The sequence below is a fragment of the Lemur catta genome, chromosome 1 (genome assembly GCF_020740605.2).
Source record: "Lemur catta isolate mLemCat1 chromosome 1, mLemCat1.pri, whole genome shotgun sequence".
NCBI classification, from domain to species: Eukaryota; Metazoa; Chordata; class Mammalia; order Primates; family Lemuridae; genus Lemur; species Lemur catta.
The window spans coordinates 26,508,281-26,522,452 of record NC_059128.1 but is presented as its reverse complement, the minus strand read 5'-3'; the positions used below and the strand labels follow the sequence as shown (position 1 = coordinate 26,522,452).

At 36.7% G+C, this 14,172-nt stretch overlaps 1 protein-coding gene across 11 annotated transcripts in view; it reads right to left on the bottom strand.

Moving 5' to 3' along the window:
- Positions 1 to 14,172, bottom strand: part of NUMB (NUMB endocytic adaptor protein) — a 171,534-nt gene that overhangs the window by 44,926 nt on the left and 112,436 nt on the right. The gene's annotated exons all lie outside the window — the stretch shown is intronic.

The following is a 14,172-nucleotide window of genomic DNA, read 5'->3' as shown; positions in this document are numbered from 1 at the left end:
TGTTGCCCAGGCTAGAGTGTAGTGGCATCATCATAGCTCACTGCAGCCTAGAACTCCTAGGCTCAAGCAATCCTTCTGCCTCAGCCTCCCAAGTAGCTGGGACTATAGGCATGCACCACCAATGCCCGGCTAATTTATTTACTTTTTGGAGAGATGGAGTCTCACTGTTGCCCAACCTGGTTTTGAACTCCCAGGCTCAAGAGATCCTCCTGCCTCAGCCTCCCAAAGTGAGAGGATGATAGGCCTTGAGCCACTATGCCCCTCCTGACTTCTGTAAATTTTTAAGTAAAACTGATTCTTAGAGATCATTCTCGTTTATATGCATATCTTATAGGGAATAGATTTATTCATTTTTTAAACATATAGTAAAATTCACTCTTTTTGATCTAGAGTTCTATGAGATTTGACAAATGCATACAGTTATGTATAACCACCACTACAATCAAGTTCAATCACCCTCAAAAATTCCTTCATGCTACCCATTTGCAGTCACCTCTTTTCCACATCCCCAGCCTTTGTAACTACTGATCTATTTTCTGATCCTATAATTTTTCCTTTTAAAGAATGTCAAATAAATGGAATCATACAGTATGAGATTTCTGGCTTCTTTCACTTAGCATAACAAATTTAAGTCATCTAAGTTGCTGAGTATATCAGCAGTTTGTTTCCTTTTATAGCTGAGTGTAGTATTTCACTGCATGCATGTATTACTATGCTTAACCAATCACCAGCTGAAGCTCATCTTGATTATTTCCAGTTTTGGTGATAATAAATAAAGCCACTATAACTATTCCTTTATAGGTTTTCATGTGAACATAAAGAGTGGAATTGCTAGGTCGCAGGGTAATTCAATGTCTGACTTTTAAGAACAGCCACACTCTTTCCCAAAGTGTCTGCACCATTTTACATTCCCACCAGCAATGTATGAGAGTTCCAGTTGCTTGGCATCCTGGCTAGCCATTGGTATTGTCAGTTTTTAAAAAAGCCATTCTAAAAGGTATGTAGTGGTATCTCTTGCAAGTTTAATTTGCATATCCCTAATGACTAATAGTACTGACCATCTATTTATGTACTTATCCACATCTTAGTTGAAGTATCTGTTTAAATTTTTGGCTATTTTAAAAAATTAAGTTATTTCTTTCATGTTGAGTTTTAAGAGTTCTTTATATACTCTGGGTTTAAGCCTTTTGTAGACATGTTTTACAAATGTTTTCTCCAAGTCTGTGGCTTCACTTTTCATTCTCTTAATAGAGAATGTCTATGGCAAAGCATAAGTTTTCATTTCAATTAGGTTAATTTTTTTTAACACACTCAAAAGAGGTTACGCTCAAAAGGTTATCTATTTGCAATCTTTGCCTAACTCAAGTTATCAGTGGTTTTTTCATTCGATTGTAAATTCCACAAAAGTAGGAAATTTGTGTGTGTTGTATTCATTCAGGTATGCCAACCACCGGTGTGTGGCATATATAACAGTGCTAAATACATATTTATTGAATAAGCGAATTCATCTGAAATTTCACCTTGAGCCTGAGATCATCAAAACTGCATTTTTTTTTTTTAAATCTTGATTTGGTCATCTATAGAATTAACTTTTTTCTCTATCTTTGAGTCATCTTTGTATTTGACAAGCACATCTTTGAAATACTCTTAAGTCACTGATAAAAGTGTTGCATAGCACTGGACATGTATAATGACTAGATATTATTACCTTTCTATCCCTTCTTTAAAACACAGATGTTGGCTGGGCACGGTGGCTCATGCCTGTAATCCTAGCACTCTGGGAGGCCGAGGTGGGTGGATCGCTCGAGGTCAGGAGTTCGAGACCAGCCTGAGCAATAGTGAGACCCCGTCTCTACTAAAAAACAGAAATTATCTGGCCAACTAAAAATATATATAGAAAAAAAAATTAGCCGGGCATGGTGGCACATGCCTGTAGTCCCAGCTGCTCGGGAGGCTGAGGCAGTAGGATAGCTTAAGCCCAGGAGTTTGAGGTTGCTGTGAGCTAGGCTGACGCCACGGCACTCACTCTAGCCCCGGCAACAGAGCAAGACTCTGTCTCAAAAAAAAAAAAAAAAAAACAACACAGATGTTGCTGCTCATTTAAACTATGCTCCAAGAGTGGCTGTTCAATCAACTACAAATTCACAAAACCCACATTATCACCTAGTGCACATTTCTCATCTACTCCACAAAGATATCAATGAGATATTTAAAAAGCCTCATTAAAAATCAAGCCGTCTCATGTCTATGACTTTAATATTCTTTGGATGTACTGGTTTAATGACTCTGTAGAAGAAAACTGAACTAATTTAGTGTGACATGTTCCCACAGTTAGTAGTCATCAATACTTTTGTTAGTGCACATAACTAACAAACTGACATTTAAAAAAGACACAGGATTTGGGTGGTATTACAAATTGATTGGTTCCAGAATTAGATTTTTACCTTTTTGAAACTCAGAACATTTCCACATCACTATTATAACATTTCTTTCATTTTGTATTATTTTTCAACGTTTAGTAACATCATCATACCCTCAAGTTTCTTTTAATACTCCCAGATAGGATCCATTCAGAATACTCTTAAAATCTTTTTCAACTATCCTAGATTTCAATTCTATCTTTAACTATTTTATCCTTCCAGTTTTACATCATCTTCCGATAGTGAAGTTAGAAACCACAGAGGGCTACAAGTATTGCTTCTTGTTATCTATTAACACTTCATGATCTGTCCCCAAATACATTCTATTACTTATTCATCTTCTTCATGTAATGTAACAAAAAACAAAAGCCTCAGCTTGTTCTGAGCTTTCATCTTCATGATGTGAATCTTAATGATTAAATTATCCTTTACTTTATCCTTAACACATTAACTGCCATGTGAATTGTATTTAACTCACGCCAGTTTTGAGCCCAGGCCCTTGTGAAGCATATGAAAACTCCATTCCCGGAAACAAATTCTGTAAGCACATCATGAGTCACATACAACTCAAGTGGTGTGCAGTGTAAAAATTAATTCTAGTGCCGCATGAGTTGCATATAACTCATGTACAGAAAACAATAAAAAATAACAAATTTTTCATTAAATTAGAAAGGATTGTTTTGTTTTCAAAGTTTTTATTCTGTTCTCGTAATAAAACACCAGGGCCTCAGGGAAAAACTTTTTTTCTAGTGTGGCAGTCAATGCGTTAATTCTATAATCCTTCTACATTCTATATATGTCCTTTTAAAAAACTGATCATATGAGATTCTATAATATGCAAATTCTAAATAGGTCAAAACCCAAAATACACAGAAATGTATTTTATATTCCAAGTATAGTGGTAAAATTAGTTGATAGCTTTTATATTGCAAAGCCTAATATCAGAATGTTTGGTTTTTAACTTCAACATTAAAATAACTTTTAGCCTATAATCCCAGCACTTTGGAGAAGCCGAGGTGGAAGGATTGCTTGAGGCCAGGAGTATGAGACCAGCCTGGGCAACACTGCAAGACTGTCCCCATGAAAAATTTAAAAAATAGCTGGGTGTGGTGGCTCATGCCTGTAGTCCTAGCTACTCAGGAGGCTGAGGCAGGAGGATCCCTTTGCTTGAGCCCAGGAGTTCAAGGCTGCAGTGAGCTATTATCGTGCCCTTGCACTCCAGCCTGGGTGACAAAGCGAGACACTGTTTCAAAAAAAATTTTTTTTTATTCTTGCTTTTCAACATTTACAGTCTTTATTTTCTTGTCCAATGGACCATCATTTCTAGACCAGTGTTGAATAATAGTGGTGTTTGTGAGCATCCTTGTCTTCCTCCTGAATTCCTTGTAAATGTTTCACCATTTATGTATGATTCTGGGATAGTTTTTCAATCATTTAAAAATTTATTATGCTGCAGCTGTAGGTGAAATTGGGGTAAAAAAAAAAAAAAGAAAAAAGATGTGCTATTCCTGTTTTGCTAAGATGATTTATCAAGATTGAATACTTAAAAAAAAATTTCTTTGCCAGATGAGCAATCTTTGCAAAATACTTTATAAAGTTTAAAAAATTAAGATGTAATTCACATCACATAAAATTAATCATTTTAAAGTAAAGAATTCACTGGTATTTAGTACACTCACAATGTTATACAACCACCACCTTTATCTGGTTAAAAACATTTTCTTGCATCAAAAGGAAAATTTATACCTATTAAGCAGTTGTCCTCATTGTCCCTCCTGCAGCCCCTGGCAACCATCAATCTGTATTCTGTCTTTATGGATTTACCTATTTTGGATATTTCACATAAAGAGAATCATACAATATGTGGTCTTTTGTGTCTGGCTTATTTTACCTAGCATACTGTTTTCATGGTTCATCCACACTGTAGTAGTACGTATGACTAGTACTTCATTGCTTCTCATAGCTGAGTAACATTCCATTGTATGTATGTACCACAATTTCTTTCTTTTGTTTTTTTTGAGACAGAGTCTCACTTTGTTGCCCGGGCTAGAGTGAGTGCCATGGTGTCAGTCTAGCTCACAGCAACCTCAAACTCCTGGGCTTAAGCGATCCTACTGCCTCAGCCTCCCGAGTAGCTGGGACTACAGGCATGCGCCATCATGCCCGGCTAATTTTTTCTATATATATTTTTAGTTGTCCAGATAATTTATTTCTATTTTTAGTAGAGACGGGGTCTCGCTCAGGCTGGTCTCGAACTCCTGACCTCGAGCGATCCACCCACCTCAGCCTCCCAGAGGGCTAGGATTACAGGCGTGAGCCACCGTGCCCGGCCTGTACCACAATTTCTTATCCATTCTTCCACTGATGGACATTTGGACTGTTTCTATCTTTTGGGTATTGTGCATATTGGTGCTGTGAACATGCATGTATGTGTATTTTTTGAGTACCTATTTTCAATTCTTTGAAGTACATAACTAGCAGTGAATTGCTAGGTCATATGGTAATTCTATGTTTTGCTTTTTGAGGAACCACCATTCTGCTTTTAACAGCAGCTGAGCCAATTTACTTTCCTACCAGAAATGTATTAAGGCTCCAATTTCACTACATCCTTGTCAACATTTGTTATTTTCTGTTTTGTTGTTTTGTTTTAAATTATAGCCATCCAAGTGGGTGTGAAGTGGTACCTCTTTGTGTTGATTTGTATTTCCCTAATGACTAATGGTGTTGAGCACCTTTTCAGGTGTTTGTTGGCCATCTGTATATCTTCTTTGGAGAAATTTCTACTCAGATCCTTTGTTCATTTTTAAATCAGGTTCTTTGTCTTTTTGTTGTTGAGTTACAAACGTTTTTTATATATTCTGGATACTAGATCCTTATCAGATATATAATTTCCACACATTTTCTCCCATTCTGTAGTTGTCTTTTCACTTTCTTCATAATGTTATTTGATGCACAGTTTTCAATTTTGATGAAGTCCAATGTATCTACTTTTTCTTTTGTTGCTTGTGCTTTTAGTGTCTTATTTAAGAATCCATTGCCACATCCAAGGTCACGAAGATTACCTCTATGCTTCCTTCTAAGAGTTTTCCCTTTAAGAGTTTTTCCTTCTATACTTAGGTTGTTGATCCATTTTGAGTTAATTTTTGTATATGGTATGAAGTAGGGGTCCAACTTCATTCTTTTGCATGTGGGAATCTAGTTGTCCCATCACCATTAGTTGAAGGGTTTATTCTTTCTCTGTTAAATGGTCTCGGTACTCTTGTCAGAAGTCAATCGGCCATTGATATATGGGTTTATTTCTGGATGACTCTCAATTCTATCACTCTATATACATCTATTCTTATGCCAATACCACAATGTTTCGATTATTATAACTTTGTGATACGTTTTAAAATTGATAAGCGCCAGTCCTCCAACTTTGCTTCCTTTTTGTAATAATGAAGTCATTTTTCTTCTTAGGCCCATCAATGTGATGAACTATATTTATCAAATTTCCAAGTATTGAACCATTTCTAGATTCTTGAATTCTTTAGTATACTTTTTGACCCCATCTGTTACTATTTTTGTGCCTACTTTTTCATGTATATTCACAAGTGGAATTCCTCTACGGTTTTCTTTTTGTTTTTGTTCTTTGGTTGTTGTATCAGGATTTTGTTAAAGCCATAAAAAATTTTGAAAACCGTCCATTGCTCCCCGTATATACTCTGATATAGTTAAATAGCATAGAAATTATTCTTTGAGGTTTGACAGAGCTGACTGGTGAAATCACCTATATCCAGGCCTTTCAGAGAGATAGTTTTAGTTTTGTTTTTTAACAGCTTTCTCTATTTTTTTTTCTGGTTAGGGGCCTATTCAACTTTTCTATTTCTACTTTAGGTAATTTTAGTATGTTTTCCTAGAATATTCATAGTTAATCTAAAATTTCAAATTTATTAGCATAAATGGCAAAGTATTCACATATCTTAATTTCTTTGGGTCTGTGGTTTGGTTGCCCCACACTCTTATCTGTAGTATTTTATATCTGGGTTTTCTTCCTTTTGCTACTACTCATTTCCACTACTATCTCTAAATTGCTTAATCTCTCTCTGTTTTCATTTTATAATAACATGAGAAAGTAGGGTTTTATGATCTCTGAGTTACCTTTAGGATCTGAGGAATGAATATAGTTTCAAAGTATTTCCAACAGGTTTCATTCTACCACTTAGCTTGATCAATTCAATTGGTCACATATGGCTATTTATGCCAGCAAAAGAAAAACAAAAGGAAGTCTTGGTGGGGCGCGGTGGCTCAAGCCTGTAATCCTAGCACTCTAGGAGGCCGAGGAGGGCAGATCTTTTGAGCTCAGGAGTTAGAGACCAGCCTGAGCAAGAGCGAGACCCCATCTCTACTAAAAAAAAAATAGAAAGAAATTAGCTGGATAACTAAAAATATATAGAAAAAAAAATTAGCAGGGCATGGTGGCGCATGCCTGTAATCCCAACTACTCAGGAAGCTGAGGCAGAAGTATCGCTTGAGCCCGAGAGTTTGAGGTTGCTGTGAGCTAGGCTGCTGCCACAGCACTCTAGCCCAGGCAAGAGAGTGAGATTCTGTCTCAAAAAAAAAAAAAAAAAAAGGAAGTCTTGGTGAAAAGAAGAGAACAACATTATCTCATAATTATCTCATATATGGACTGACTCTTAGTTGCATAATCTATTTTAGAAATGCAGAGACAAAAATCTGCCTTTTGTCCTATTAGACTAGGAGAAAAACATGCCCATTGAAAGAAACATTATTAAAGAGGTCTTCTTTCTTCTCTGAGACACTATCTCACTGAAGAACTACAGCTGATTCATGCTTTAATGGCTAAAATATGTGACACTAGGACTTCTTTTGTCCGTATGCATTTTCCAAACTCCTTCTGAGTAAGAAACTTTTATTCACAAAAATGTACTTTAGAAAAACCAGTACGTGGAATTTCATTCTTGGATGAATTAAGTCCTTTTTCTCTTTCTGAAAAAAATTATTTCAAAAATAGATTTCCCCCCTTGCTTTGGTGATGTTATCCATGAGAAGAAATGCAGAGCTCTGATGTGAGAGATTGTATAGTCAGCAGTTCCCAACATTAACAAAAAGTAACATAATAATCATTAATTTATAAGGAGTTACAGGTCGTCTTATCACATACACACACACAGCCTATGCTACATAGCAAATACAGTATGCAGATGTGCATAGCACAATATTAAAACTTGTTTTGGCTCTTTAACCAAAGAGGAGTAGTTAAATCTAATTAAAATGGGCTATTCTTTAACTATAGATTTGGAGTACAATTCCATTTTTATAAATTGTAGGTCTAAGCAGAGGCATTAAATCTAATCAGACAAGTTTAGAGCTGAAAAGAATTTAAGGGATCAAAAACCTTCACTTTACTACTTCTTTCTCTCTTTTTTTCTTCTTATTTTTTTTAGAGACAGGGTCTTACTGTGCTTCCCAGGGTGGAGTGCAATGGTGTGATCATAGCTCACTGAATCTTCAAACTGCCAGGCACAGGCAAACCTCCTGCCTCAGCCTCCCAACTAGCTAGGACTATAGGTTTGTGCCACCACACCAAGCTAATTTTTAAAGTTGTTTGCAGAGATGGGGTCTTGCTATGTTGCCCAGGCATGAGCTACCACACCTGGCCAAAAACTTTACTTTTCAAAGGTGAAATTCAAGGTGTCAAAAAAGTTAAGTGCCTTAAACTGGGTCATATAACCAGTCAATTAACAAAGCCAGGGATAGAACTCTACTCTTTTGACTTCTAGATCTATCTTCTTTCAACTACCTCATACTACCTTTCTGTTGAAGCATATCTGCAACTCTCCTATTTAAGTAGAGGTTTGTAGTTTACTGCTCTTATATACATTAACTTAATGTTATTCTTTTTTTCCCCCGCCCTCCCAACTTAATGTTATTCTTCTTAAAAAAAAAAAAACAGCAGTTGATCAGATAGATAGAGTCATTTATTTTGGTGATGTTGCTTATGAATGAATCTGGGCCTGATCTTTCTCACAGCTCAATATTTCTTTCATAAATGAAATTACCCTGTATTCCTAATTAAACTATATCACTGTTAACCAAACAGTAGATTGGGAGAGGTTTTGCTTTATAGCAATATTACAGCTAATAAATGAAGAAGGGATGACAGAATTGGAGTATCATCATTTTGCAACCCTTAATGAATTAACAAACCTAGGCAGTGATCATCAATAGTCATTTTCATCACAAAAGGGTAATCAGCTATTCTGTGCCTTCTGATAATAGTCCAAACCACTAATGAAGTATTTCTGGGGGAGAAAAAGAAAGCTAAATCTGATCAAGCCTCTAAAACTAACTATCAATTCAAAAGAAGTAGAGAAAATGGAGGAATGTGTTAAACAAAATGAGCTTTTTGGCACTCTCATCTTGCTAAGGAGAGAAAGAAGGATTAGAGTTCGGGACCTACCAGAGAATGGGCTCCTTTGAACACCCCACGCTCTCAGTTGGAACACCTGGAAAAGTATACCCTAGGAATGGAAGTAAACCAGGAGATAGAACCTTGCCAACACTATAATCCAGGCTCAATTCTATTAATACAAAACTTGACAAGGACATCAGAAGAAAGTAATCTTCATAGTCCAGTCTGTTTCAAAACACAGATGTGAAATTTCTGAACAAAATATTAGCAAACAGAATCTGGCAATATATTCAATAAACTCAACTTGATCATAAGGGTATTAATCAAACTGAATTTATTTCAGGAATATAAAAAAAATCCAATCAGTGGAATTTACCACTTCACAGAATTAAGATAAAAATCATAATCATCTCAATATATACAGAAAAAGCTTTTGATAAAATTCAGTTTCCATTCACAATTTAAAAAATATTTCTTAACCAATAATAGAAGGGAACTTGCTTAATTTGAGAAACTGTGATAAGATCGGGAATGAGGCAAGGATCCTTGTTATCACCAATTCTATTTATACTCAGCACTGTATCCCAGGTTCTGCTCAGTGCAATGATGCAAGAAAAAGAAATGAAAAGTATAAGAATTGGAATGAAAGAAATACAACTATATATTATTCACAGATTATATTACTGTATTAGTAAAAAAACCAAAAGAATTTTCAAATCAAATACTAGAATTAAAAACTGAATTTAGCAAGGTTGCTAGATATAATTTCAATATACGAAACTCACTTGTATTTCTTTAACAGCAATAAGTAGACAATTAAATTTTAAAAATACCATTTACAACAGCATCCAAATTGAATGCTTGATATCATCCTTTGTTCACAAATCTACTCTTCTACCAACAGTCTTACCCAAATTAACATATGGCAACTCTATCCTTCCAATTACTCAGACCGAAAATCTTGGAATCATTCTTAGCTTCTCTTTCTCTTAGTGACACTTTACAAATCCAATCTATTAATAAATGCTATCAGCTTTACCTACAAAATATATCCAGAATATGACCCTTTCTCACCACTTCTGCTGCTATCACTCTGATTAAGCCACACCATCTTTCATCTGGACTTTAGTAAGAGCCTCTTAATTGATCTCTCTGCTTTCACTCTTGCTCTTCTATAGCTCATTCTCTGCACAAGAGCCAGAGTGATCCTTTTAAAACATAAGACTATAATGCTAGTCTTCTGTTCGAAACTTTCTAATAGCTTCCACTGCATTCTAAATAAAAGCCAAAGTCCTTAGAACGGTCTACAGAGCCCTACATTAGTGGTTTTTCAATGGGAGTGTTTGGGAAATGTATGCAGGCATTTCTGGTAACAATGACTGGGAAAATTATTTCTAAGTAGTGAGCAAGGGGACATGGATGACAAAAATCTGGCTTCCTGTATGACATTTGTTTTTTGAGATAGGGTTTTACTCCATTGCTCAGGCTGGAATGCAGTGGCTTGATCATAACTCACTGCAGCCTTGAATTCCTGGGCTCAAGCAATTCTCCTGTCTCAGCCTCCTGAGTAGCTGAGACTATAGGCACATATCACCATGCTTGGCTAATTTTTCTATTTTTTATAGAGATGGGGTCTCCCAATGTTTCCCAGGCTGGTCTCAAATTCCTGGCCTCAAGCAATCCTCCCTCCTCAGCCACCCGAAGTGCTAGGATTACAGGTGTGAGGTAAGGGCCCAGCAGCTGTATGACATTTGAATGCCCTACTGGACATTCACATAGAATGGGTAAAAAACTCATAATTATTTTAGATTAGACCCTACTCCATTTTACACATATACACACAGAGCATTTTTTGCACAAATGCAATTGCTGTGTCAATCAAAAGAAGATTATACTTTGATAAGAATTTTTTTTTTTTTTTTTTTTTTTTGAGACAGAGTCTCACTTTGTTGCCCAGGCTAGAGTGAGTGCCGTGGCATCAGCCTAGCTCACAGCAACCTCACACTCCTGGGCTTAAGCGATCCTACTGCCTCAGCCTCCCAAGTAGCTGGGACTACAGGCATGTGCCACCATGCCCGGCTAATTTTTTTTGCTATATATATTTTTAGTTGGCCAGATAATTTCTTTCTATTTTTAGTAGAGACGGGGTCTCACTCAGGCTGGTCTCGAACTCCTGACCTCGAGTGATCCACCCGCCTCGGCCTCCCAGAGTGCTAGGATTACAGGCGTGAGCCACCGCGCCCGGCCTTTGATAAGAATTTTATCAAGAGTTGCTCACCATTTCGGAAAATAATGTCACCATTTGCAATCCTAGTGTGGTATATAGGTACCAACTCATCACATTAGTCTACATTTGCAGCTATCTCACCCACTGTGATTCTACATAAAAGTGTACTACTTTAGGTCTTCTGGTGTAGTTACGTCCAAGTATTTATACAATGGATATAATTAAAATTTTCTTTTATTTCAGTTTATATATTTAATTATATAAGCATACGTTCAGGATAGGTCTGACAGTATCGAATACTATCCTACATGATCTGGTGTCCTGCTACTTATCTGATTTCATCTCTACTTGCATCTTTTGCTCTAAACACTGGCCTCATTGCTGTGCTTTCAATATGCCAATTACTCTCCTGTCCCAGAGCCTTTGTTCTTGCTGCCCCCTCAGTCTACAATTTGCTTCCTCAGTTAACCTGAAATGCTTGCTTTCTCACTTTCCTTGAGTCTTTGCTCAAAAGACGCTTTTTCAGTGAGGGCTGCCCTAACCATCCTATTTTAAATTGTACCCCCTCATACACTCCCTTCATACTAATTCCCCTTCTTGCTCCCCCCACTTTTTTTTTTTTTTTAGAACAAGCAAAGGCTATTTACTCAGAGCTTCCTAGCAATGGGGTTGGTTTGATAGAAACTCAAGGGCAGACAGAGGAGTGGAAAAGCTTCACAGTGGAGAAAGGGAGGCTCCGGGTGTGCCCAGATAACTAAAAGCAGGGTGTCCTATGTGACTGGTTGGCGGGGGGCACATTTGGCTTTCTCTGGTTGGTCCTAAATTGGAAGCAGGGACAGAGATTAGTGAAGCTGGCAGTTATTGATCAGTTTCTGGCCATATGGAATTAATTTTACAAAAATTATTGTTTAGCTGTCTGTGTTTCTGTATTTGTACACTTGGATTCTTACTGGTAGGATTCCAGGCCCTGGCTGCCCATTTCCGCAGTTCCTTGCTACCTCCGATGTGTAAACCAGCTTTCCTACCTTGAAAACAGTACAGTATCAGGTAACATTACAAAGATAGAAACTTACTTTGGAAGGCTGGCAGTAAACCAGCAACCTCAGCACTCCATAGGCCTTAGTTTCCTCACCTGAGAAATAAATTAGGGGGATGTCCACTGATGTTCAGTGCTGCCCCTACTCCATCCCTCACCTCTGGCGGCCCACAGCACCTGGCTCAGTGGCTGTTTACCTCAGGCTGTCGCCTCCCCCAGCACCCCCACTTCGTAGCCCTAATTCCCTTCTGATATACCAGATACTTTATATATTTCTTTGTTCACTAACATCCATTAGATTGTAAGCACTGTGCAAAGATTTTGTCTGTGTTGTTCGCCATATTCTAAGTGCCTAGAACACTGCCTGGAACAAGCAGAAGTTAAGTAATTTGTTTAAGCTAATAATAACTGGCAAAGCCCAAATTCAAACTCAGTATGCTGTAGAAGTGTATACTTTTAAGCACTATTCATAATAGCCAAGATACGGAATCAACCTAAGTGTCCATCAACAAATGAATGGATAAAGAAAATGTGGTGTATATACACAATGGAATCTTATTCAGCCACAGAAAAAATGGAACCCTGTTATTTGCAACAACATGGATGGAACTGGAGGACATTATGTTAAATGAAATAAGCCAAGCACAGAAAGACGAATATCACATGTTCTCACTAATATGTGAGAACTAAAAAAAAAAAAAAAAATTGAACTCATGGAGATGACATAGAAAGATGGTTACCAGAGGCTAGGATGAGGGGGAGGAAGACAAAAAGGGGGTGGTTGTTGGGTGCAAAAACACAGTCAGATAGAAGGAATAAGATCTAGTGTTCAATAGCACAATCGGGCAACTACAGTTAACAATAATTTATTGTGTATTTCAAAATAACTAAGAGGAGAACTGGAATGTTCCTAACACAAAGAAATGATAAATGCTTGAGGTGATGGATACCCCAATTACCCTGATTTGATCATTATACATTGTATGCTTGTATAAAAATATTACATGTACCCCATAAATATGTATAACTATTATGTATCCAAAATAATTAAAAATTAAAAAAAATTTTAAAGTATATGCTTTCGGCCGGGCACAGTATACTATTAGCACTCTGGGAGGTTGAGGCAGGAGGATGGCTGAGCTCAGGAGACCAGCCTGAGCAAGAAAATGACCCCATCTCTACTAAAAATAGAAAAATTAGCCAGGCCTGGCACACACCTGTAGTCCCAGCTACTCAGGAGGTTGAGGCAAAAGGATCACTTGCGCCCAAAAGTTTGAGGTTGCTGCACCCTACCTGGGGTGATGGAGTGAGACTGTCTCAATAAATAAATAAATAAATAAAAATAACCTAAATAAAAGAGATTCCCTTACTCTGTATTTAGATGCTGATGAGTGAGGAGGGTATATATTATCCTATAATTGGGTTGCTGGATTCTGTTAATATTTTAACAAGAGCTTTGTGTTGATATTTGTAAATTAATTTAGCTGTTAGTCTCTTTTTTTGGTGTTCTCTGTCAAGTTTTAAAATACTACAGATGTTAAGAATTTATAAGCTTATAAAACAAATTTATAAAGCTTTGATAAATAGATAAAGCATAGATGTTATCTTTTTATTAAAGGTTTAGTAGTATTCCCTGTAAAATGATTTGGGACTGGTACTTATGTTAGGGGTTGGGGGATTGCCTATGTTGGGGTGGGAGGTAGGTGCCTCTTTGATATCTCATGGTATTTCTTCTATATTAATTGGTCTCTGTATTCTTAATTTCTTTTGGAGTCAGTTTTATTTATTTATATAACCCAAGAATATTATCAATTTTATCCATGTTTTCAAGTTTACTTGTAGAGTCAGTTTTAAAAATTTCAGTGTCTATGATTATTTTCCCATTTTATTTTTTATTTTGTGCATTTTTGCTTTTTTTCCTGATATATTTAGCAACTTCTAGTTGGCATAACGCTTTGCAGCAAAATATTCTGAAATCACAAATTATTAAATGTTACATAGTAGTCACCCACTGGATCAGGAACTAGCCTCTTAGAAATAAAAACATTGTAAGAGATCTCTACTTTCTGTGCCA